Source organism: Onychostoma macrolepis, chromosome 17 (genome assembly GCF_012432095.1).
Source record: "Onychostoma macrolepis isolate SWU-2019 chromosome 17, ASM1243209v1, whole genome shotgun sequence".
Taxonomy (NCBI): domain Eukaryota; kingdom Metazoa; phylum Chordata; class Actinopteri; order Cypriniformes; family Cyprinidae; genus Onychostoma; species Onychostoma macrolepis.
The window spans coordinates 15785900-15809934 of NC_081171.1; the positions used below are offsets into that span (position 1 = coordinate 15785900).

General features: G+C 36.3%; 1 long non-coding RNA gene across 1 annotated transcript; it reads left to right on the forward strand.

The window, feature by feature from the left end:
- The first annotated feature begins 130 nt into the window (after positions 1-130).
- On the forward strand, positions 131-18241 carry LOC131523747 (uncharacterized). The gene is made up of 3 exons (XR_009266841.1): positions 131-824; positions 1031-1098; positions 18047-18241. It is a non-coding gene; the product is annotated as an uncharacterized LOC131523747 (long non-coding RNA).
- The last annotated feature ends 5794 nt before the right edge of the window (positions 18242-24035 follow it).

Sequence of the window (24035 nt, forward strand, 5' to 3'; positions counted from 1 at the left end):
TACATCATTTAACATTAGGCTGCTTCGGAAAGAACCTACACTGTACACTATCCCCCAAAAAAGTTTGGGGCTGGTAATCGGTTAATTAATTTTAACTCCCTTATATGCTCATCATTGCTGTATTTACTTGATAAATAATACAGTAAAAATGGTATTATTGTAAAATATTACATTTACTGAAAATTCAGCTATTATGTCCTCTGTGTCATTCTTCAGAAATAATATGCTGGTGCTTGAGAAACATTTCTTATTATTATCAATGTTAAAAACTGTTGTGCTGCTTAATATTTTGTGGAAACCATCTTTATTTATTTTCAGGATTGTTTGATGAATAGAATATTCAAAAGCACTGTATTTATTTGAAATAGAAATGTTTTGTAACTGTCTAAGTTTCTTTACTCCCACACTTCATCAATTTAATGCATCTTTTCTGAATAAAAGTATTGATTTCTTAAAAATATCTTATACTGACCCCAAACCTTGGAACAGTATTGTGTAGTAAGAGAACTGTAAATGGATTTTGATTAATAGCTGCTAAATTCTAAAGAAGCAAATGAGATGATGTGCAATGAAATTCGTAACACTGCTGTATGTGCACTAGGTGGCATGGTTGGGTCAAGGTTATGTGTTAGTACACCTGCTGCAAAGAAAGGCAAATTCCATCTCTCACTTCTTTTAGCCTACACTTCTTTATAAACTTGTAACTGTTGTTTAAATAGCCTACCTTAACTGTGTAATAACCATTTTACCCTACAAGATGGCTTCATCATTAAAGCTAGAGTTCGAATCCCTATCTTTGGATTTTTAACCTCAGTAGAAGGATGGTAAGCCTCACTTTGCTCGGTTGTTAGGTTTGTAGATGCGAGGTGCAGCAGGATGTGGATGTGTTGAGTGTGAGAGCGTCTGTATAGTGGCAGTTCTCCCGATGATGACTCTGTACCGTCTACACCGACTGTTTTGGCCGGGCTGCTATCACTGTTTTTGTATTATTAGCCTGTGATATGGGTGCCTTCATTTCCTGTTCTTTCAGATGGTTGAAGCAGGCCTGATATTGGAAAAGCTGAGAGGAGAGAGCAAAAAACAACAACAAGGCCAAAGGTGGATCTTTCTCTTTCATTTCTTTCTCTTTCTTTCCTTAATATAGGCATTGCATTATAAGTGTAAGTGATGATGGTTCATGTGTGGGTGGTTTTTTTTCTTCTTCTTCTTTTTACTCTGGAGAGCGAGGATCTTTATGAACAGAACAGACATTATCCTACTGGTTCCACCCTTCTGGAGAGCTCCATATATTGTTTTACTCTCCATAGCCATTTCATTTGTCGGATCCCGACCAATAATGCAAACCACTGTGTTATTATTTAAGTGATAAGTGTTGCCATAACGACAGTAATGACCAGTTTCATGACTGTAACAAGCACGAAAGGTTTTTATTACCAAGCGAGGTAGAGCGGACAACTTAAATGAAAGTGAAGAGTCGAATCTTTACTGACTCACCAGGACTTCATTAGCGCACGTCGGTGGTGTTGATGCTGGAAGTGAGTGGAGGAAATTTTAGTGCAATGGAGTGTACATTTAGCCCTATGTGCTCACAGTAATTCAGTCCCGCAGTGTTTGCAAAGTGTTGATAAACAAACATCAGTTCTAATGAATTCAAGCACATCCTACTGCGACAACACCCTTATTTAAATGAGTGCACAACTTCACTCAGGCTCTAATAATAGATTGATTCCACATTATCAAGCAATTATGAACCCATGTTATGATTTCTGAGGTGACGGGAAGCTTTTGTGACGCCTGTGACTTTTAGAGAGGGTTTTTAGTGTGGATTCTGCATCACAGAATGCAGAATGTCGAACAATTAGACAGCCAACGTGACTGCAGGCATTTTATGCAAAATAGACATGAGCAGATGAATCCAGTGATGGTCTGGGTGTCTGGAAGCACCCATCAGTTCCACACAGATAACAGCTTGCTACGGAAGTTCTAAGCGGCCATGCATTATTATTTTTTCCTTCTTGTTTTCTCGCGATCACAACTTAATTTTCTCGTGATCACGACATAACAAAAGTTGTTTTCTCGTGATCACGACATAACAAATGTTGTTTTCTCGGTATCACGACTTATTTTTCTCGTGATTTCGACATTACTATTGCTATAGTAACGAACGCAACCTAACAGGAACATTCTAAAATACTTAACCTGACTTAATGCGTTAATTGAGAGTGTTTTTAAAAGGCAAAACATACACATAGTAATTCATACAGACAAGAAGATGAGCCCATAATAAGAATGCAATTCGTTTAATTCCGCGTTAAACGTAGGCTTAATGCGTTAAGGCAGTGTTTAAAAGACCAAACTCAGTAAACACATCATTAATAAAGCATTCCATGTACAGATAAACAAATAAGTCCAAAACAAGAACACAATGCGTTTAACGCGTTAAGCTTTTTACCCACAGAAAGCAGTTAGGCTATAAGAAAAAACGCGTTGCGTTCGCATCCTGGACTCATCTGCTTGTCTGTACATAGGCTACTATAATTTATTAAAAATGTGTTTACTGAGTTTAGTCTTTTAAAAACACTCTCTTAACGCGTTGAGCAATGTTAAGCGTTTTGGAATGCCCCCTTTGAGGCGCAAATGATCGACAGATAACCGTGCGCTCTTATACTGTATCTTGTGGATATAGAAATGACGTCTACAATAAAATAAATTGGCTAATCAAATGCTGCTGATTTTGTCCAGAGCTAAGCTACACTAAACATTTTATTTGTGTAATTAACATGTTTAAATGGTCCAACAACAAAACATTTAATGCCGCAAGAATGCAGAGAAGACCTATTCTAAAAATCTTAAACTGCTTGGATTAAACTCACTTCATTTTCCACGTTCGTTTAAAATTATATATAATACAATAAAATTATTATTATATAATCATATATTATAATAATTTGTTTGTGATTTTTATTAGTCATGTAGGTTATAGTGCTTAACAAGCTTAATGCTGCTGCTGTGTGTGTGTGTTTTACAAACAAATGTAGAAAATACAAAAGATTAGGCTACAACACTGTATAACATCACTGAACTAAATTATACACATATGTATATCTTATTAATATACATTTATTAACAAGAAAGATTAAAAACAAGAAAGATGCACATTAGAAATGAGCTAAGTCGTTGTAAATGAGAAACAGTGATGAGTCGTGCAGCAGTAATGTAACGATAACTGATCAAATTTCAAGCATTTAACATTTATAAGTTAATTAAATGTCAGTAATGAATGGCACAAATTACAGATAACCTAAAAGGGTCCTCTGTCCCAAACGCGTACAGTATGCTTATACAACTCTCAATCGTAGTTCTATACTGCCACCTGTTGGCGCAGTTGCGTAACTTGAGAACAACTTTGGTTATGTCGTGATCACGAGAAAATTAAGTCGTGATCACTAGAAAACAAGAAGGAAAAAAATAATAATGCATGGCCGCTTAGAACTTCCGTAGCTTGCTCTTTTTTACTCGTTTTTTTTTACTTTTATTTTTTTTAAACAATGATGGATGTCAGATAGGAGAGAGACAACAACACTCATCTGAAGATGTGGGTATTGACAGGACTGTCAGAAAAAACTTATGTTGTGTCTTGTATCTTATTTGTGTCTTGTTTTTCAGTCTAAACATTTGTAGAGTTCAGATGCAAAAGCCTCTAAGTGCCGTCTGAAATTTTCTAGTAAAATTAGCCTTGTTCTCAGCCTCCTATGTTTATGCTCAGTCATTTCAGTTTAATGTCAATGAAATGAACCTATTCATTGCTATTAAAGTGAAATAACTGAACCTACACATAGGAGCCTGATAAACATTTTAGAAGAAAATTTCAAGAAGCAAAACTGACCAAAATACTGAGATCCTTGGAAGGTTTTTTTTTAAAAGCATAAAGCATGTCTGAATTTTGTTACATATAAGTAATTTATCAAAGCTGACCATAAAGATTTTTACATTGTTACAAAAGATGTATTTAAAATAAATGCTGTTTTTAACTTTCTTTCCATCAAAGGATCTCACAATTTTCATAAATAAATATGTATTAAATAATTTATATGTTAATTTATTTTTATTAATTTATAATAACGATGATTTCTAAAGGATAAATCACATTTTAAAATATATCAAAGTTTTTATATATCAAAATGTATCAAAAATATTTCTATTTTTATTGTATTTTGGATCAAACAAATGCAGTCTTGGTGAGCATAAGTAACTTAATTCAAAAACATGAAAAAAAAATCTTATACAAACTTTTGAATGGTAGCGTATGCTTAAAATAATAAAAGGTCATATACATTGCCTTCTCGTTTGAACTGGGGGTTGAGTTTGATAAATTATTTGCATTTCTTGCATATATAATGTAATTATAAACAGAAAATGTGGAGTAAATAAAGCTCAATTTATTCATGAATTGGATTAGATATTGTGGCATTCCAGTCAGCATTGATTAATTTGCATGTTCAATGCAGATTTATAGCTTCAAAAGGACAATCAGAGTTAAAGTGGAGTTACAAAAATGACAAATACCCTAAATACCGTATAATACCCTGAAGTATTTAAAGATTCATCTTAAATGGCTTTCCATTAATATGAAATGAAATGTCTGAGAACTGCACCCTGCAGCTGAGTTTTGCAAGTGATCATCAATCTTGACGTTAATTAGAAAAAGATTCCCACACAAGTGGACTCTGGTCCTCAGACCCTCTGGCCACCTTCATTTGGAAAAGAACTCCTCTCTCTGGTCGTCCCATTGGGAGAGACATTTTCCATAATGTCATAAAACATTATAAATGCCCAAAAATTATTATAAACTGAACAGAAGTGTCTTAATTGTGAGACATTATGACAAAGTAGCCAAATTTATGATGTACAGATAGATATATGAACTTGATCTGGAAGAGATGTGATGGATAGGAAAGAAAGGCTTAAACTGGGAGAGAGATGATCAATTTTAAGCAGTGGGAATAAGAAAGATAGAGAGTCTTGACCTCAGGCGCCACTTTAAGCAGGTCTGGATACAGTCTTAAATTTGCATTAACATTCACGATTTGTATCATCTTTCTACATCGTCTCTCTCATTAAACCCTGATTTGCCTCTAATTGGAAGTAAATGGCTGGCAGTTCAGTGCTAATCACTGTAATTGTGGTCTCATTTGGTGTGCTTGATAACTGTCCTGCTCTGACTTCATCAGCCACCCAAATGCAGTGGAGAGTTATATTCAGCCAGTCGCCTGTGTGTGTGTTTTTAAAATTAATATTGATTTAAAGTAGGGCACAATTCATGCGTTTTACAACACCCTGTCACTGTCAGACAGATTCAGAGGGCATCGCAGAAACGCTGTTAAAGTGCTGCAGTGGCCCTAAATTCAATTATTTGAATTGGCCTCACGTTTGTATGTCAAGTTGCTTGATTTGAATTTGTTATTTTTCTCTCCTAAGTGAATCTGTAAGTAAACCTACACAACAGATTTGAGGAAGTGCCTTGCTGTGTGGCTCTGTGTGACGGTAATGAGAATTGGCATCTTTATTTTGGATCATGTGAGAACCCAACGGTTACCCCTCATTGCATGACTGAGGGACACAAAAGTTTGTTCTAAAATAAGAGACTGATCGTTGTGTTTGCGTTCTGTTTCTTTCATGTCACATACAGCCAGAGAGATGGGCTGATATGGGCTGACTCTATGCAAAGCAGGGTGTTAGTTGCGAGTCCACATGGATAAATTTAGCTTCTTCGTGCCACCTCACTGTCTCCGATATAGACATAAACTTGCTGGCTGAGTTTGGGATTCAGGCCATTGTGGTTTCTAGGTTGCCTCGTGACTTTGTCTGTTTTTGTGGCAGTCCTCCTGAGATTTTGTGCTGTTTTTATGCACTTATCAAATCTGTAAGAGAGTAGATTTAGTATGCACCTATGTATGAGGTGTTTTCATGATGTACTTTGCTTCATGTTCTCTGTTTGTACTGATAATCATGTGCATAAAAATTCATGTCATGGTATCAATCAGGCCACAGTACAAATGAAGCCAAATGTGCTTTTGTAAACAATTCCTTCTGAACCTTCTCTATCCTTTGGAATTAGGTTATTTAAAAAGTATTAATATTACTTTATTATTTTAATTAAAATGTTAAAGAATATAAATATATCAAATTAGTTTGTTATATTTCATAGATGTTATAAATATTATGAAACATTAATGTATTAATTATTATTTGAAAATTAAAAATAAGTTAATTTATAGGTGTAATATTTTCATATTCTTTTAGTCAGTGGAACTTGAAGCAAATGCTGCACATTTATAAAGTTGCATTGGAAATGTAACTTTTAGTTATTACTTACCCAGTGGTATATGATGCAATGTCATAAATTTTGTTTTTTGTTTTGTTTCTTTTTCATACCCAAAGATTGCTGCAATTCAGAGCAGTAATCATTCTGGACAGACAGCTTCGCTTCGGGGCTTAAAATTGTTTCATATTTGTCAACTTTGGCTTGTTTCTCCTAAGGTTTCTTTCTGGCACTTCTAGACTTTTTATTGCAGTGACCTTGTGCTTGGTCACCGGGGGGCTTAGGGTTGACATCCTAAGCTGCTTTATGGAAATCTCTATTGTTGAAAGCCAATTTACAAGTTGAAATCTTTAATTAGAAAATGTATTTCTGTGCCAATGCAGTGTCTATGTTATGTGCGTTTATCTCTCGTTCACACTGCTTTTAATCTACTACGTGACTGATATTTATCTCCCACTCTGACACTGCCTTTCTTTTTCTATAGCGTCCCTCAATAAGTGTGTTACGATAACATCGGTAATGACTTCAGATCTACAAGTATTTTTCTGAATACAAACAGGGAAGACTGTGCAGAAATTGGCCAAAGGTTTTCATTGTCTGAATATTTATTTGTGCATCACAGCTTCCCACATTCTACAAGGCACTGATATTTACCTTTAAGGAACTTTTAGGTTAAAGGTTTTTTTTAGATTGAAGGTTTTCAATCTATGCACACATGCATATAACATGTCAGAGTTTTAGCAAAAGGGTAGATTTTCTGTGAATATTGATGGGCCATTCCTCACAAAGCTGCCATATGGCTTCAAATAGTCATACAGACAGTTTTTATGACCTTTTCTCTGGTCCTTTTTAGATCATGACAACCGTAGATGAATTGTACTTGTGGACAAGAGCCCAAATGTCTCTGTCTCCACAAAAAACAAAAAAAAAACAGCATGTGGGTTTGGAATAACATGATGGTGACTCAAATGATGGTAGAATTTGGGTGAACTATTCCAAGTCTCTCTTATTTTGTCCTCCTTTTGATGTCATTGCTGTCTAGGAGAAACAATTGAGATATTACAGAGGTCTCATTTGGGATTTTTCTTACTTATGTGATGCAACAACCTTGAATAGATTCGCTCATCTTTCCACATTTCGCAATTTTCACACCTCTCATGTATTCCTGAGCCTCATAAGTGTAGTTTTATATTTATGTGCCAGTGTTTGATGGTGTGTAGCATGGAAACGCTGAACAGGAAAGCGCTGTTTCACACTGCCACATCCACTCAGAGCTGAGCAGATGACACTGCCCTTCACACACTCTGTCTTCCTCTGCCCATCAACCCTGAGGCTGTCTCACTCTCAAACAATCCCATTGGACTGACGGAGCAGTTGGCATGTTGTTGCATTGTGGAGAATGACTGGAGTGCTATAGGGAGCGACAGCAAAGAGAGAAATGCAGTGACGTTACGTGAAATGTATGATACTGTGAAACCACATCAGTTGGCATTGAGGGGAAAGTTGTATTTGAAGGATCAGTTCACCCAAAATAAAGGAGTTATTCACCCTCTTGACTTTCTTCCTTCTTTGGAAATTTTGAGTGATGTGTTGGGCGCCCTTCTGTGAAACTGCAATGAATGGAGACTTCAAAAAGGGCATAAAAGGCCCATAAGATTATCATAAAGGTGGTCCATGCGAATCGTTTGTGTTCATAAGAAACATGATAGTTATGAAATGTAAGTTGTTGTTCACTCATAATCTTTCCCTACATTGGGCTGTTAATTGCTGCAACTGGATCATTGAGTCATTGAGTTGAACTCAAGAACTACTGTAGATTCTTAAATCATACACAATGCTTTTGTAAACTGGATGAAACCGATTCACTGAAAAGATCTGATTCAAAGAATGATTCATTCACCAGTCAGACTGTGCTACTTCTCTCATGACAGATTTTTAAGGAATAGTGACTTTTGGTCTGTATAAATTCAGAAGTTTTGAAATATTGTATAGAACTTTTATGGTGCCTTTTTGTTATTTTGGAGTTTGACGGTTCCAGTGCTCATTGACTTTCATTATACTGAAAAGAGTGACCAGCATACTCTTCAAAACAAGAAAGACATTCATACAAGTTTGGAGTGACATGAGGGTGAGTAAATGATGACAGAATTGTCATTTTTGGGTGAACTATCCCTTTAAAGCATTTTCAGCCCAGAGCTTTTGATGAACCCACCAGTGTCTGTTTACATGAGCCCGAAGAGCTGTCCAACTGTTTTTCTGTGGGTAGCAGGTGTATTGCCTTCTACTCCTTTTTATTACATAAAAATCTTCCTCCCTACACTTAAAAAAAATTATGCAGTGTTCTTTTGTTTTCGTTGCCCTATTAAGTTTCAAAGTTTTAATGGGATCACTGTACACACCTGTATAATGGTGTGAACATCAGCAGCTTTGCCCTCTGGCAGGTTTCTATAACAGAAAATACAGGATAGTCGCTTTCCTGCAAAATAATACCAATTTTTCATAATCTGGACAATTAATGTTTAGTTTATACCATAACGCCATATCCAAATTAGCAGGAAAATGCACCAAGTGATAAATTGATAACATTTCTTACATGTACACAACCAGTCAAAATTTTGGAGTCGGTAGGATTTTTAAATGTTTTGTACAAAAAAAAAAAAAATATATATATATATATATATATATATATATATATATATATATATATATATATTTGATATTATTAGATATTAAATATAAATACCATTAGATGTTAAATATAAGATACCATTTTAAATGACTATTTTCAGTTTTATTATATAAGATATTACAATTTAAAATAACTATTTCCAATTGTAATATATTTTAAAATGTAATTAATTCCTATGATGGTAAAGCTGAATTTTCAGCAGCCATTACTCCAGTCTCCAGTGTCACATGATCCATCAGAAATAATTTGACGATCAAGAAACATCTCATTATTATCAATTTTGAAAACAGAAAACTGCTGCTTAATATTTTTATACCAACCATGTTACTTTATTTCAGGATCCTTTGATGAACAGAAAGTTCAAAAGAACAGCATTTCTTTGAAAGATGCAACTTTTTTGACATTATAAATGTCTTTACTGTCACTATACATCTTTATGTCCTAAGTTGTCACGGCCACGACAAATAATGCAAGGCAGGACATTTTGCCAGTTAATAGCTTTCTATTTCCATGATGTCACGCTGAGAAGCCCCACCAGCTATAAAATTTAATTTGTCCAAAATCCTGCTCCTTATTATACATTAAATATCAAATATATTCATACTTGGCTGTGAGTGTAAGTACTTTTACACTTTGAGTTTAATTTCGGTCAAACTAAAGCAATAACTCTTAAATGTGATGTAAGTGCTTTAGTCTGACTGAAATCATACTAGCCTGACGCAATATTTTGTGCACAATGTGTATTTAATTTTTCAAATATTGTGACGTATATTTAGACAAGCATATGAAACTTAACTATGTAAAACCCACTGCAGCTTGATTATAAAATGTGCATGTAAAGTACTTTGTGTCATGCAGTAGTTTTGCACTGGGTGTACATAGATAAATTGCTTGTCACTGGAAATGTATCATGCCTGATTAGGGCATGGAGTTACATTCGTATTCTCGTACCCAAGAGCCTCTGTGGCACATCCCTACTGACCAGTAGACATATTTAAAGAGGCCACTGCTGTCTTGGTCAAGTCATGAAAGAATGCTGAGCGCACCGCTCAGTGTTGCATTTCCGCAGTACCTGAGGCTTTGACCCGAGTCTATTAATACTGTTTTCACACACATGTACACATCATGTAAAACTTTCAGCAGTCCATGTAACCCCTGACTGCGGCACGAATGCTGGACCACTGTGAGAGGAGCGCCGGACAGCTGTATTTCCTCCATGCTGACAGCAGTGTCACAGAGGTCAGGCTTTCCCTCGTTCTGGTTAAGGGCTCAGATCTGGCAGGAGCTCATCACAATGAGCGTGACATCAGTCTTTTAACAGCGTTATGACAGCTCCTCTTCTTTACTGGGTAAGAACTGTCAAGCATCAATCCCCTGGACTCCCAAGCAGGAAAGTGTGTGTGTGTGTCTTACTCACTCTTCTAGGACTCCATCTTTATTCGCCTTTCACAGTGAAGACCTAAAAGAGAGAGAGAAAGAGAGAAACGCAGGTTTATTGTTGTATTGTGCTCAGTTTGAGCTCAGAAGAGATAAAAAAATGATAGCTCTTTCCTGAGAAAACACAGGTATGCTGGTTTGCTCTGACAGCAGGGATTATCGACCCTAAATGCAAATACGGTAATACAGCCATATAAACACATAGGTAGCTAAATAAATAGGCTTATTATACAACACACTGGAATACTTGATTCTGATTGGTCAGCCGCTGCTTGTAAGATATTTCTGATCCTGATAAGTATGATTTTGCTTGATCGCTGAAACTGGCGCTATTATAATGTCTCCTGTATCCGATCACACTGCGGCCTCACACACTCTCTTTTTCGTTTCATACAAACACAACTGGTACCATCTCAGTTAGCTCAGCCTGTAGTGAAAATAACATCAGAGGACTTTAGAACCATAGAGTGTTCAAGACATGTCGCAAAGATCATATTCATGCTGAACAAATATGAATGCCACCACAATGCCATGTACGAGTGGGGAACTCTTAATTTTCATGAGTTGAGGTGTGTCTATGAGAAAACGTGGGTGCAAGTGAATACAGCTCTTGTGGTAAATATAATAGTATTGTACAATTATGATTGAATACCAGTTCTGTTTACATAACCTTCATAAATTGAATAAAAAAGCACAGATGCCTGATGCACATTCGTTTTATTCATGATTTGTGCTGATGACAAACCTGATGAAAAAGTATTTTATATGGCTGCCAAGAGCATCAAGTTTTAAATTCAGCTGACATTTACAAACCAAACACATGCTATAAAGAATGCCAATCACACTTCTGCTGTTATTTATGCATTTATAAAATTGCCAATTTTCCCGTTTAGCCTATGGCATGTTAATCATTTTGGCAGAGAGGTCTGTGCAGTTCAGTGTATTTTAATGTTTGATTTAGGTATTTTGATGGATTTAATACAGAACCCATTTTCTTTGCTTTCAATTATGGGAAAATTTTGTATTATATGGGATGGTTGTCAACCTGGTGGTTGTAGTTGGGTTGGTGGTCCTCTATATCTCCAGGTTGTTTTGATCACAGTTGGAGTGGAAATAGTGGAATTGATTTCTCTCCGTTTCGTCTTCGCTGTGAAGTTCTGGGCTCTTTGCGCCCAGATAAAGTTCACAAACTATAAAGTGCTGCTCACCTGCCCTCTCCCTCCTCTGATCTGTGTAATGGCCCATCTCCTTGTCCCTCTGTCATTTGAGTTTCCATTTACACTTTCTCGAACTCTCCCCTTCATCTCTCCGCTCTCAGTCTGTCCTGCTGTCTCATTGTCCATCTCCCCTCTTTTCTCGTTTTCCTGTTTATTCAGTTCCTTTCTCCAATTCACCATTCCTTTCTGTCTCTCTTCTGTCATTTTGAGTTCCATCACATGTTCATTGGCTCTTGGCCGATAGAGCTCTCGGGCTCTGAGATTAAATAGCTGTCTGTCCTAATCTGGGTTGTGCAGCAAGCTATGAAGTTGAGGTTGAAGCAATGGCCAGCCTTTCGAAAGAGATAAGAGGCAGACAGAAGATTGGAAGTGTGGAGTGTGGTATTTGACCTATAAACAGAAATGATAACCAGCCAGGACACAAAAATATCTTGAGTCCCTTTATGGGCGTGATTCAGTATGTTTGCTGCGACGTGTCGAGTAAACACACAACCTCCATTCCAAATCCTATGCTGGTAAGTAACTAGCTAAAAGTAGCAATGCAACTAGCTTAGCTGGTGTAAACTGGTATTAACTGGTTTACCTACATGGCCAGCTGGTTTCTTGAACTGATGAGCTAAAAAGTGCCAGAAAACCCTTTCAAACAGTCAAGTTTATGATACCTGGGAGATTTTAGGCCAGGCGTTCTCAACTCTGGCCTTTGAGGTCCTCAAACCCTAATCAAACACAGCTTAACAAGCTAATCTTCACGACTGCTAGAAAGTTACAGGCAGGTGAGTTTGATTAAGGTTGGAGCTAAACTCTGCTGGAAAGTGAATCTTGAGGGCCAGAGTTGCGAACCTCTGTTTTAAGCTGACTACATGTTTTTTGCAGCAGGGTCAGTGCAGATGCATTACTATTTCTGTAACATTTTATGAACACAGATAAAATAAATGTGCACTTCTAAGATATCCACTCTCTTTAATATGAAGTCCGATTCAATTTAGTGAATCGATTCATGTGAAATAAGCCAGTTCCAGAAAAAGATTCACAGATTTCAGTTGAGTCCCTGCAGAGAATACAAAATAGTTTGATAATATTTACCATAAGTATAAATAGTTATACTTACTACAAAATATTTCATACAAAATATTAATCCCTAAAATATGCTGCTGGTCAAATGCTGTTTAATGCTTTCTTCCTAACTAAGCTAGCTATTTTGTATTGTAGTGTATAGCCAACTACTTTTTCAAAAGGTTATCATGATGGTTTAACTACTTTATATACACTGGTAGTATAGCTTGACAAGCTAAAGTTGTAGCTTTCCAACACCAGTTTTGTATTTAGGGACTTGGCGAACTATTGTTTACTGAGAGTCTTTACCATTATTTTCAACAGATTATCACGCTAGCCGATTGCTAAGTTAATAACCGACTCTGATGCTGACTCAAACTGGCCAAACAAATAACAACAGTTCAATCATTCTAAAGTTGGATTTTGGATATAGAATATTGAGAAACACAAGTCTCATGTTCACTTACCCATCAATTACCTACATGGTTAACATTTGTTGGGATTTGGTGTATTAGCCTTTATTCCCACAAATAAATAGCACACAAACATTTTATTCAGGCTGTTTTGTTGAGGATTTTCAGTACTGAATGTGCTTTGATGATTCATTGGTGCTTACTATGTTCATGTATTTATAATATTTTTGTCATACAGCGTTCTCCAAATGCTTTATCCACAAAGTTCAGATGCAATACTATCTTTTAGATGAGCCTTATTTGGATGCCTATTGTTTATAACAGCCTTCAGGTGGTGACTGCGAATGGAGCTTCTTCCTCTCCTGCAGCGTCCTTTGACAGACACATTCTTTACACTTTCCCCTAAATGCGAAGCGAATGAGAGGCAGATGAATATTTAGCTTGCATGAAGGTTGTTTACCAACTCTGAGGCTTGTAACCAATTAATGATGATTTGTTGCACTCAGACACCATTAGGGAGGCTTGAGGAAAAGGAAAGTTGAGAATACTTTAGGCCAAAATGGCAGAAACTACTTCCACTACCTGAAATCTAAAGTTTGACTCTACTCCAACTTTCTCAAGCTCTGCGATCATTGTTCAGGAGAATCCCAAAAGTGTTTTGTACATGAAACACTGGCCTTTACTCCATGATTCTCAGTAGATTTGGCTGTGGTTGAACATGAGCTTAGTGCATAAATCCTTTCTGTCTCTCTCTGGACCTTCAGGTTCAGTCTTAGTCTGAGTGATGGAGTGTTGTTGTTTGACAGAGTGCCAGTCTTCGACGACTGCGCTGACTTTGAGAGGTTGAATGGAGGTAAATGAGCAGGAAAATGAAAGGGTAACAGTAACAAACGAGTCTCTGTTTCGCTCTAATTAATCCCATCATGCTCTATGGCAGGTTATCAGAATTCCATGGCAATTATGCTGATGGAGACAGGAAGTGTGAGGTTTTTTTTTCATGGTGAGGATGAGCCAAGTATGTGAGCGTCCCTGTCTCCACATGAACGCTCATCTGTGACGCCATAATGGAAGTTGTATCTTCAGCATGCCTCATTTCCTGTTTGTGCAGGTGGGCGATAACATGCATGTAGAAAAGTAAGGTAAGGCTTCTGTAATTTCCTCTCATGCCAGCGGGTCTCCGCTGGGGAGATATGTTCAACATTTTCACGATAGACTGGAAAAAATTGCACTCTCTTTGCCCTTAACAGACAAGATGAGAATGATTCAGTAGATGCAAGCCCACTCTTCATGATGCATCACCGCAAAACATGTTAGTTCTGTTAAGCGTAGATTAGCTCTGTCGATAACCTAGTTATCTGCTTCTGAAGGCAGCATTTTGAGGTATCACAGGCACACTTCCAACAACAGGCCTGTTCCAAAAGTAGTGTTAGATCGTGCTGACATTCTGTCGACCAAAAATGTTAGATCAAATCTCCACACCAGGAATATTTGATACAGTCTTTTTACCAGATCCTGTCAGATTGTCTGGTATCCAAAACTGTCAGCAGACTTCTGAAATAGCAAGAAGCTGAAAACAAAGTGACAATAAGAAATGAACAGTTTTTATTGAACAATCTTAGTTGTGAATGTTTCCTCATCCCTACTTTGTCTGAACTTCGCTCTGTACTTCATCTGACTAGCACAATCCAACAAGTATTGATGTGTTATTATACAAAATGAAAAGAAATACTGCTTTATAACTTCATTCTGTAACGTTAAAAACTTGAAATAGATGTATCCTCTTATCTCTTTTATTCTCTTAATTCGTAAAAGACTGGAAGGAGGTATATACAATATATTTTTTAATAATGTAAAATTAAATTGTGCATGCTATGTTTTTATGCTTAATAAAGTTCCTCTCATCTGTAATGAATTCAGTTGTGAGTTGAGTCTCCGCTTTCGTTAAGGAGCGTGAGTGCTTTTTGTATGAAGTTCATGGTTATGTAGAGTCTTTCAAATAAATAACTAATGGGTTTCATTTCAGTTAATATGCAGTCATAAGGACAAACAGTCAAGCAGCTCAATAGGTTTTGGAACAGAGCTAATGTTTCAGTAAATTCATTAGTAAGATTTATTTTTATAGATATGAACTCCATCTATAGTGTATTCAAAAGTAATCCATATATAATAGAAGACAACTCTTGACTAGTTCAGATTTATTCATAAACTTCAGATCAGAGTCTGCAGTGCAGTGTTTGTTCAATAGCCATGTCTTGAATACAGACAAATAAAAGAAAAACATTAATTTATTCATGTTAATACAGTCACAGAGCTGATGCTTAAAATTACAGGGCCTGGGGCCCACTGCAAACATTAGTAAAACATGAGGAAAAAAATGCATTTTTTCTATTTTTAAGTTAGTGTTTTTATTTTCTTTGTCACAGTATTACATTGGGTAGGTCTGCCCAATCAATTTCATTGACAAAGCGTGAATGCTTTAAGCTAAAACATTAAGATAAACATGCACAAATACTTGAATTTGAAGTAAACATAAAAAATCAAATACATAATGAGAAAAAAAAAGATTTTGCTTTTTTCTTGGCAGAGCAAGTAATAGTAGCCTAATGGCTATATTGGAGTAAGTTAGTAAATGATGTTGATTCACAAGCCGCTGTGATGGATTTATGAGTTTATCTAGTGGAGGACTTATCAAACTTATTTAAACTGGCAAGTCCTTGGTTTGTGAGTCTTTTGAATAATTAATTCAATGAACCGATTCACAATTCATAAGAGTCATATGTTTGTGAAATGATCTCTAGATTTGTTTTTCCATGCAGCTCAGTGCTGGGAACACTGCTGTGATCTGCAACACACATATGGTGTGTAATGCCAGAAATATACACATTTTTTTTTTTTTGTATATTTGTGAAACAAACCTAAACTCTAAAATTCTCAGATGTCCCACATGGTGATTTGAGTTATGTCATTATGTATATGACTTTGTGATTACAAAAATGTGAAATCCTGATTTGAAACCACGTTGAGTTCAAGTGCAGCTTTAGAGATTATTCAGCTTTTGTCTGGAGTAATATGCACACAAAGGAGCACAGATTTCTCCAATCAGCCTAACATCAAGCTAAGTTTGACAACAGATGGCTGCAGTTCATTCATTATTGCGACTGGTGGTTTTGATGGAGGGCTTGCCAGACGTCGCCTTATCCCTCCACTTGTATTATATAATATGGAGCAGACCTCAGCTCAGATGGATGGCAGGCCAATACAAAAGCATTCATATGTAATACTGATGCTTCCCTAAACTATCATCCATTGCCAAACTGGGTTCATATGAATTAACCTGAGCTCTGGACCATGTGTTTCACGTCAAGGTCTATTATAAAGATATCACTTTGTGTATTCTCTCTTTCCATCTGTCTCTGTCTATCTTGCACTTCAACTTTCCACCTCCATCAGTTGCAGCATAATTCACATTTTCTCCATAATAACTATGTTCCTGCAGGGTTAAGCATTAAATCAGTTCTGCAAGAGAGAGAGATGGGCGAACAAGAAGAGTGATCTCAGAGCAGAGACTGCAAAGTTAACTTTGTACACTTTTCACTGTGCAGCAAAAAATATTTATATATTAAATACTTCTGTATATACTGTAAATATGTGCTATTTCATTTGCAGTTTTATTTTTAGAGCTTTTATCAGATAGATAGATAGATAGATAGATATATAGATAGATAGATAGATTTTGTTTGTGTTGACCCACTGTTTAATCAACTGTATTCAGACCCTCGGCTTGACCGTCACTGATTGGTCGTCTTAGTAGCTCTGTGTGTCTTTTGCAAATCTCTTTGGCTAGAGGACTTGGAATGGAAAGGAGAAGTTAGACTATGGAATCAATAGCATAAAGCCTATAATTACAAATGTGAGCTCAGTAATGCCTGCGGTCTTCTACACTCTGTTTCTCTCCTAATACTCTTTCGTCTACGCTGCACGTCTTTCCGCACAGCAGATAAGAGCAGAACGACTCTCCACTGCTCTCCGTGCATACCAATGTTTAAACCTACCCACAGGCAGAGAGAGTGAGAGAGACACACAGAGAGAGAGAGAGAGAGAGAGAGAGAGAAATGATCACTGACAGGAAACCAGGCCAGGGAGAGAATACTGGGAATTTTACACCCTGACAGCAGCCTAATGATGGAACCTCTTTCTAAGTGATTAATGAGCTTCATGTACTGAGATGTACTGTATAACAGCTGATACAATAATGCAGCTTGAGACTTCTATGCTGAAAGACAATATTTATGCATGGAACAAGTGTTTTGGTTTTAGTTTTATTATGACGTGAAAAACTCAATATTGATGATCCTTTTATTTTGCATTGTATGACTGTGTGTGTGTGTGTGTGTGTGTGTGTTTGCTCTATGCTTCATTACTTTTTTCAAGTGAATAATATTCCACTGTGTGTAGTGGTAAGATTTATTTATTTATTTATTTATTTTTTAAGAGAATTTATTCTAATAAGCTCATTTAGAATAATAATCACTGGTGTCAAAACATAATTATCCATGAACTTTTATGATTACACTTTGTGTTGTGTGATTTTATTGCATCAAACAAAACTTCACTGATCAAAAGCTATTTATTATTATGTACTTGTGGCTTTAGCTCCTTATTTCAAGACCACATCAAGAACAGTGTGATATACTGTATGTCACAGATCGGCCAGGCTCATCCACTACTCAATCACAGCGCACACCGTCACCTGAGTATTAACTGCACGCACCTGTTTGGAATCATCACTCATAAGCACACACCTCACTTCACTCAGTGTCTGGTCTCGTTTCTACGAAGAGGACTCACTCTTATGCTTTTCAAGTGCTATTCAGATATACTTACCTTGTGTACTTACCCTTTGTGTCTCCTCCAGTGTGTGTCTCTGCTCCTCGCTCCAACGTCTGTTGCAGGTGCCTTATCGTTGTGGATCTTGTCACTACTCATAATCAGAGGTGTGTGCTATCTCCAGTCTCCATTCCACGATCTCCTGCGAAACAAGAAACAAGGTTATACTCACCGTCAATCCACGAACTGTTCCATTGCCCTTGATACTCACCTGCCATTACCATCTGCCTCAGTTGCTGTTAAATAAAGTTAACTGTGTATTTTCTAATCCTCTGTCTGAGTCTCCTTCCGTAACAATATATTTTTCATTCAAATTATGCAAATACATTTCTAATCACTTTGTAATAAACGTAAGACTTTCTACTTTTCGTTATGACTTTAATTAATTCTGACTTTTACTCCCAAACACCTAAGTGCTGTACAAATATGTTAAGAACTGTACTGTCATTTAAAAAAAAAAAATGATTACACTATGCTGCTACTAAAATACCATTTAGTATTCAACAGCTTTTAAAAAAAAAAAAAAATATATATATATATATATATATATAAAATATAATATAATATACATTTACATTTATGCATGTGACAGACATTCCTATCCAAAGCAAGTTACAATTCAAGGTGTACCTTATAATGTCTGCTAAATAAGTAAATGTAAATGCACCTTCCAGTTCATGCATTCCCTGAGAATCAAACCCATTTTCATTGCTGTATTACTATTTAATATATACAGTATTGCATGGTGAATAGTACAACCTGTGTGTAGTCTGTGCATTACATTTACATTTATGCATTTAGCAGACGCTTTTATCCAAAGCGACTTACATTGCATTCAAGTTACAGTTTTTACATTTTTATCAGCTCTTGCTTTCCCTGGGAATCGAACCCATGATCTTGGCGTTGCTAGCGCCATGCTCTACTATTTGAGCTACAGGAAAGCTGTGCAAGCATGTGAATACCATTACTGATGTTGTACCAATACCTAACCAATGTACAGTAAGGACCTTTAAAACAAACTGAATTTGCAAATGCTTTTGGGTTTGTTGTGAATATCTGCATTTCTCCACAAGACACTCACACCACATACAGAGTGTTGTTATGCATTAAACATGAATTAAAATAAGATAATTTTATGCCCACTGCTTTTTCTCCATGGCAATGATTCAAAGTAATGGGTTCCGTTCAACTTACCTCTTCAAAATTTCTGATCATTTTTCTTTAATCAGAAAACTAAAAATGGCATTTAATTTGGAATTTATTTTATTATTTGGCTGAAAATTGTCAGTGGCTGAAATTGAGTGTCTCTAGTTAAAGGAATAGTTCACCTAAAAATAAAAATTGGTTGAAAATGTACTCACCCTCAAGCCATCCAAGATGTAGAAGAGTTTATTCATTTTGTGGGCCAGATTTGGAGAAGTTTAGCATTATGGCACCCATTCACTGCAGAGGATCCACTGGTGAGCAACTGATGGAATGCTAAATTTCTCCAAATCTGTTGCGATGAAGTAACACGCATATTTTGGATGGCTTGAGGGTAAGAAAATGTTCAGCAAATTTTCATTTTTGGGTGAACTATTCTTTTAACCCTGACCTTTACAGTATAGTCCTTCATAATCTTATTTATCCAACCCTAACTTTTTAAATATATATTTTTTTTACAAACACAAGGCACCAAGTGTCTTATCAAACAGTTTATGTACATTCTCCTCAGGTGTCACAACAAAGGAAATTCAGCACTGATGTTTTAATCTGCCCAACAAAAGCTCTTCTATTGCTTAAAAACATTGCGCTTTTAGCTTCTCATGCTTTTATGAGCTTAAAAATCAATGCATTATGGCACACTGTTTTTCCATTTCACTCAGTGATACGATTTGATACAAACTCAAATACAATGAAATTCACACACATCAAAACCAGCGCAGCAGGAGTCCTCAAGCATGCGTTCAACTTGTTTGTGCTTCAAATCAGATTTTTATGCAGTGCGGTGTGCCCTGGGATCTATACGAGAACATGACCATGATATGGTGCATTCCGCCTGAGTCTCTTGAACATAAATGGAAGTGTGACTGGATTGAAAATGTTGCACATACTGTAAAAACCACACTGCAGAAATATCCAGGATGATTAATTCATGAGCGGCTGAATCTAAAGTGATTTGGTGCAGGTGTGTCTGGTCTGAAAATTACATATTCTGTAAAGGTCTAAGCACATCATGGTTTATTTATGAACAGCTGGATCTAAAGCAATTTGGATTTGTGTTTTTAGGAAACATTACTCCACAGAGTAGACAGAGTTAGATCCCAGACATTTTACATGTTTAACAGAAAAGACAGTTATTGTGAATATGTTTAAATGTCACTTTAACATGTAACTGAATATAGTTATAGTAGGTCTTGCAAAGGTTTCTGCAATCTCCAAAGTTGTAACCCATCTTCTTCAAGAGAGAGGCAGATTTTAAGAGTTCAGTTCAGGAGAGGCTCTGCTAAATGGAAAGGTGTTGAGTCCAGGTGAGACTCAGGAGGTCAGGGTTCAGGAGAGAGACGTGTGCTGCTTTGGGTTTTTGAGCACCTTTAATAGCTTTTGTGGTCCTCTCTAAAAGCTTCAGTGTGATGGAATGTCTTCAAGATAAATTTTAAAACATCCATTGCGTGTACATGTATTATATATCTCAGAGAGTGTGTCTGGGAGAGTGAATGCCTGTCTGATTTTTTCCAACAAGAACATTTCCCTGTCAAGATTATCACACACAAACCTCATCGAGACTGAGAACACTGAGATTTCAGCTGTTAAAATGTCAAGTTTGTTAAGCCCTGTTCAAACTGACTGTGATTAAATCGCTGGAGGTCTGCTGTGGTATTCAAATTTGTCATGAGGCAAATTACTCCCATTGGTGGACATCAAAATGTAAAGTATTGTGGCCTTTAGTCAATGTCTATCAGTTTTTTTTTTGTTTTTTTTTAGTTTCTTGAGCATTTATTCAGCATCAAAATGATTTCTGAAGCCTTATATAACATTGAAGACTGTATTAATGGCTGATGAAAATTCAGCTTTGCCCTCCTAGGAATAAATTACATTTTAAAATATATTAACAAAGAAAACAGTTTTTTTTAAGTATAATATTTCACAATATCAGGCAGGGTTTTTTATTTATTTAAATAAGGCTCAAGCTATTTAAATCTCACAATTCTGACTTGCTTTTCTCAGCATTGCAAGACAACAAGTTAGAATTGTGAGATAAAAAGTATATATATTTTTTTGTGTCAGAAACAAGCTTTCCATAAGTGCCAGACTAATGGTTTATGTCAAGCAGAAATTAGGACCAGTCAGGCTTCTGTCCAGTTATGTAGAGTTTCTGCTCTTCTGCTGCTGTAGGTCATACACATTAATGTTTGGTGTGTTCAAAGATGTTCTTCTTCACAGCTTTGTTGTAACGTGGTTATTTTAGTCATCTTACAGTTAGCTTGAACCAATTTGCCCATTCATCTCTGACCGCTCTCGCTAACAAGGTGTTTTTGCCCAGAGAGAACTGCTGCTCACTAAATGTTTTTGTATTTCAAGCCATACTCACTTTTCTGTTCATAATATATAAAATTTTATTCAAATATGTACTGCACATGTAAAATATATCATAAATAAATGGTGTTCCTCAACTGATTTTTTACTTTTTCTCTCTAGCGCTGTATAGCTACCACATGACTATCAGCAATGCAGTCAGTTCCCAGTCTTTCTGGGTCAAGCCCCCTTGATCCTGCCCAGTGGCAGTGACGCCAATGTGCATCACTATCACACCAGCAGCCTCTGAAAATGTCAGAATCTCCACACTTTACCTGCTAATCCGGTACCCAAAGCCTTCTCTCACTGGGTACTTTTGATGTAAAGGGTAGATGTTTCTGCACAGAACTACATATTTTTTAACATGCACTAAAATTCATTGCTGGTTGGCTGCTTTAACTTACTGATGCTATTCTTTTATAAAGGATAAAGCACAAGACAAAGGCAGATCAGCTGAGCCTGTTAAAACACATCAACCTCCCAAAGGAGCATAATGAAACACCAACTGAGATCAAAATTAATGAAGGCTTGCTGAGATTTCTTGCAGTACATGACCAATCCGATGCGGCAATGCCCAGTGGGAATAACACAATTCACATGTTGTTTTGCTATGTGGATTTGGCCATTATTGTGTGAGAGATATTTAGTTGTTCTGTCATTCTAGATGTTCTGCCCATTTAACATTCACTTTACCTTATGTTACTGAATAGAATGAGTCTCGTGGACTATTTCAAGTAAGGAAATGTTGGGTGTCGTTGACTACACATGTATGAAATAGGCTATTTTGATTTATGGCTGATGAAGAAAACTACACAAGTGCGTGTAGTGACAAATGGCTTCTCTAGATTGTATTGGCAACCTTACTCAAGGTTTCGAGTACTGAGTTGCTAAAGTTGTGCAGCTGTTTCAGTAAAAAAGCTACTGTGTGAAGCTATTATGAGTTGTAAGATAGCAAAGAATGACTGTATAAGATGTTAACCATCTGCTAAGCTTGCTTGTTGCAGATGTTCATGAGCTCTGGAACTGCAGAGCTGAAGTGTCTGTTAATGCAGTGTGAAAGAGCAATAGAATAGTAATCACTAAAAGGCTGAGAACAGATATCAATGAAGAAATCAATGAAGGACATCTGGGGATTTGAAAGTGCAGAAAAGGGCATGTGAAGTTCGTATATTGGCTAAGAATGAATCAAGACAGTAATCTCAAAATGTCCAACATGCATCATACACCAGCACAACAGATCCACTCGAAAACATTCAGTGTGCACAATAATGATTAAGGTCACCTGGTGTTATGAGAAGTGATGAAAAGAAAAGAAAAGTAAAAATAGTGTTTGCACAACAGTACCTTCTCAAAATGGGCAATGGCAGTACTTCTGAATCTGTATTGTGCAGTTTCTTGAATATGGCAACAACAAAGTCCTTTGACTTATAAATGTTTCCTTTTAGTCAATTCAAGTCCAGTCACCTTTATTTTCACAGTGTTTATACAATAGAGATTCAAAGTATGCAAAGAGCAGTTTTACAGTATTAAACAGGAAAGTAACATTACAACAGGAAAAAGTGGTGCAACTTTCAAAAATAAGGTAAATTCTGCTATGCAGCTGTATGTATCAGTCATTTTTCAGCTCCAGTCAGTTCATTGTTGGATGGTTCAGGTCAGTCTAGAAATAGGAGCCACTAACTCAGTAATTTTAGTAATTAATTTAGTAATTTATAGTAATTTTCGTCTAGAGCCCTGGTAAATTATTCTGGTGCACTGTAGAATAGCCTCAGTGCAGGGATGGAGAAAAATTTTGTTGTTGTTTATCTTTCAAGCGAATTCATTATTGATGTGATAAGTCAATGTTGCAGTGGAATATGTTTAAAGGGATGGTTCACACAAAAATGAAAACGGTGTTATTTACTCAGGATTTTAATTTTTAGGATTAACTATGCCTTTAAGGGAGTAAAATAAGGTAGTGATTTACTGTTGTGATTTACTAATTTTTTTGAGTGTGTAGTAATCTCAAAAATGCATTTTGGTATGCAAGCTTAGCATCAAGCTTTAATTAATTAATTAATTAATTAACTCCACTTAATTAAATTCATTTTATTACTTTTGGGTTAAAGCTTAGGATAAAGGTCTAAATTCACACTGTCTATTCAGTGTTTTTGTCCTCCACAATAATTTTTTTAATTATCTTCACTCGGGGACTGTTCTGAGCAATTACCGACATGCAGTTCAATGTGATTTAATTAATCAGCATGAGCTTAACTAAATTGAACGTTTTAATTGATTCAAAGCCCATATTTATACATATAAAGTGTTATATAAAGGGTTTATGCAAACTTAGTCCGATGAGTCTCAGCACTCCAGTCATTTTCAGTGATTCATTCACATGGATGCCAGTCTGACAGTCATATATCAATGATTGACTGACCCACTGAGGCAGGGTTATTATTTTAGAGAATGACTGTATGGAT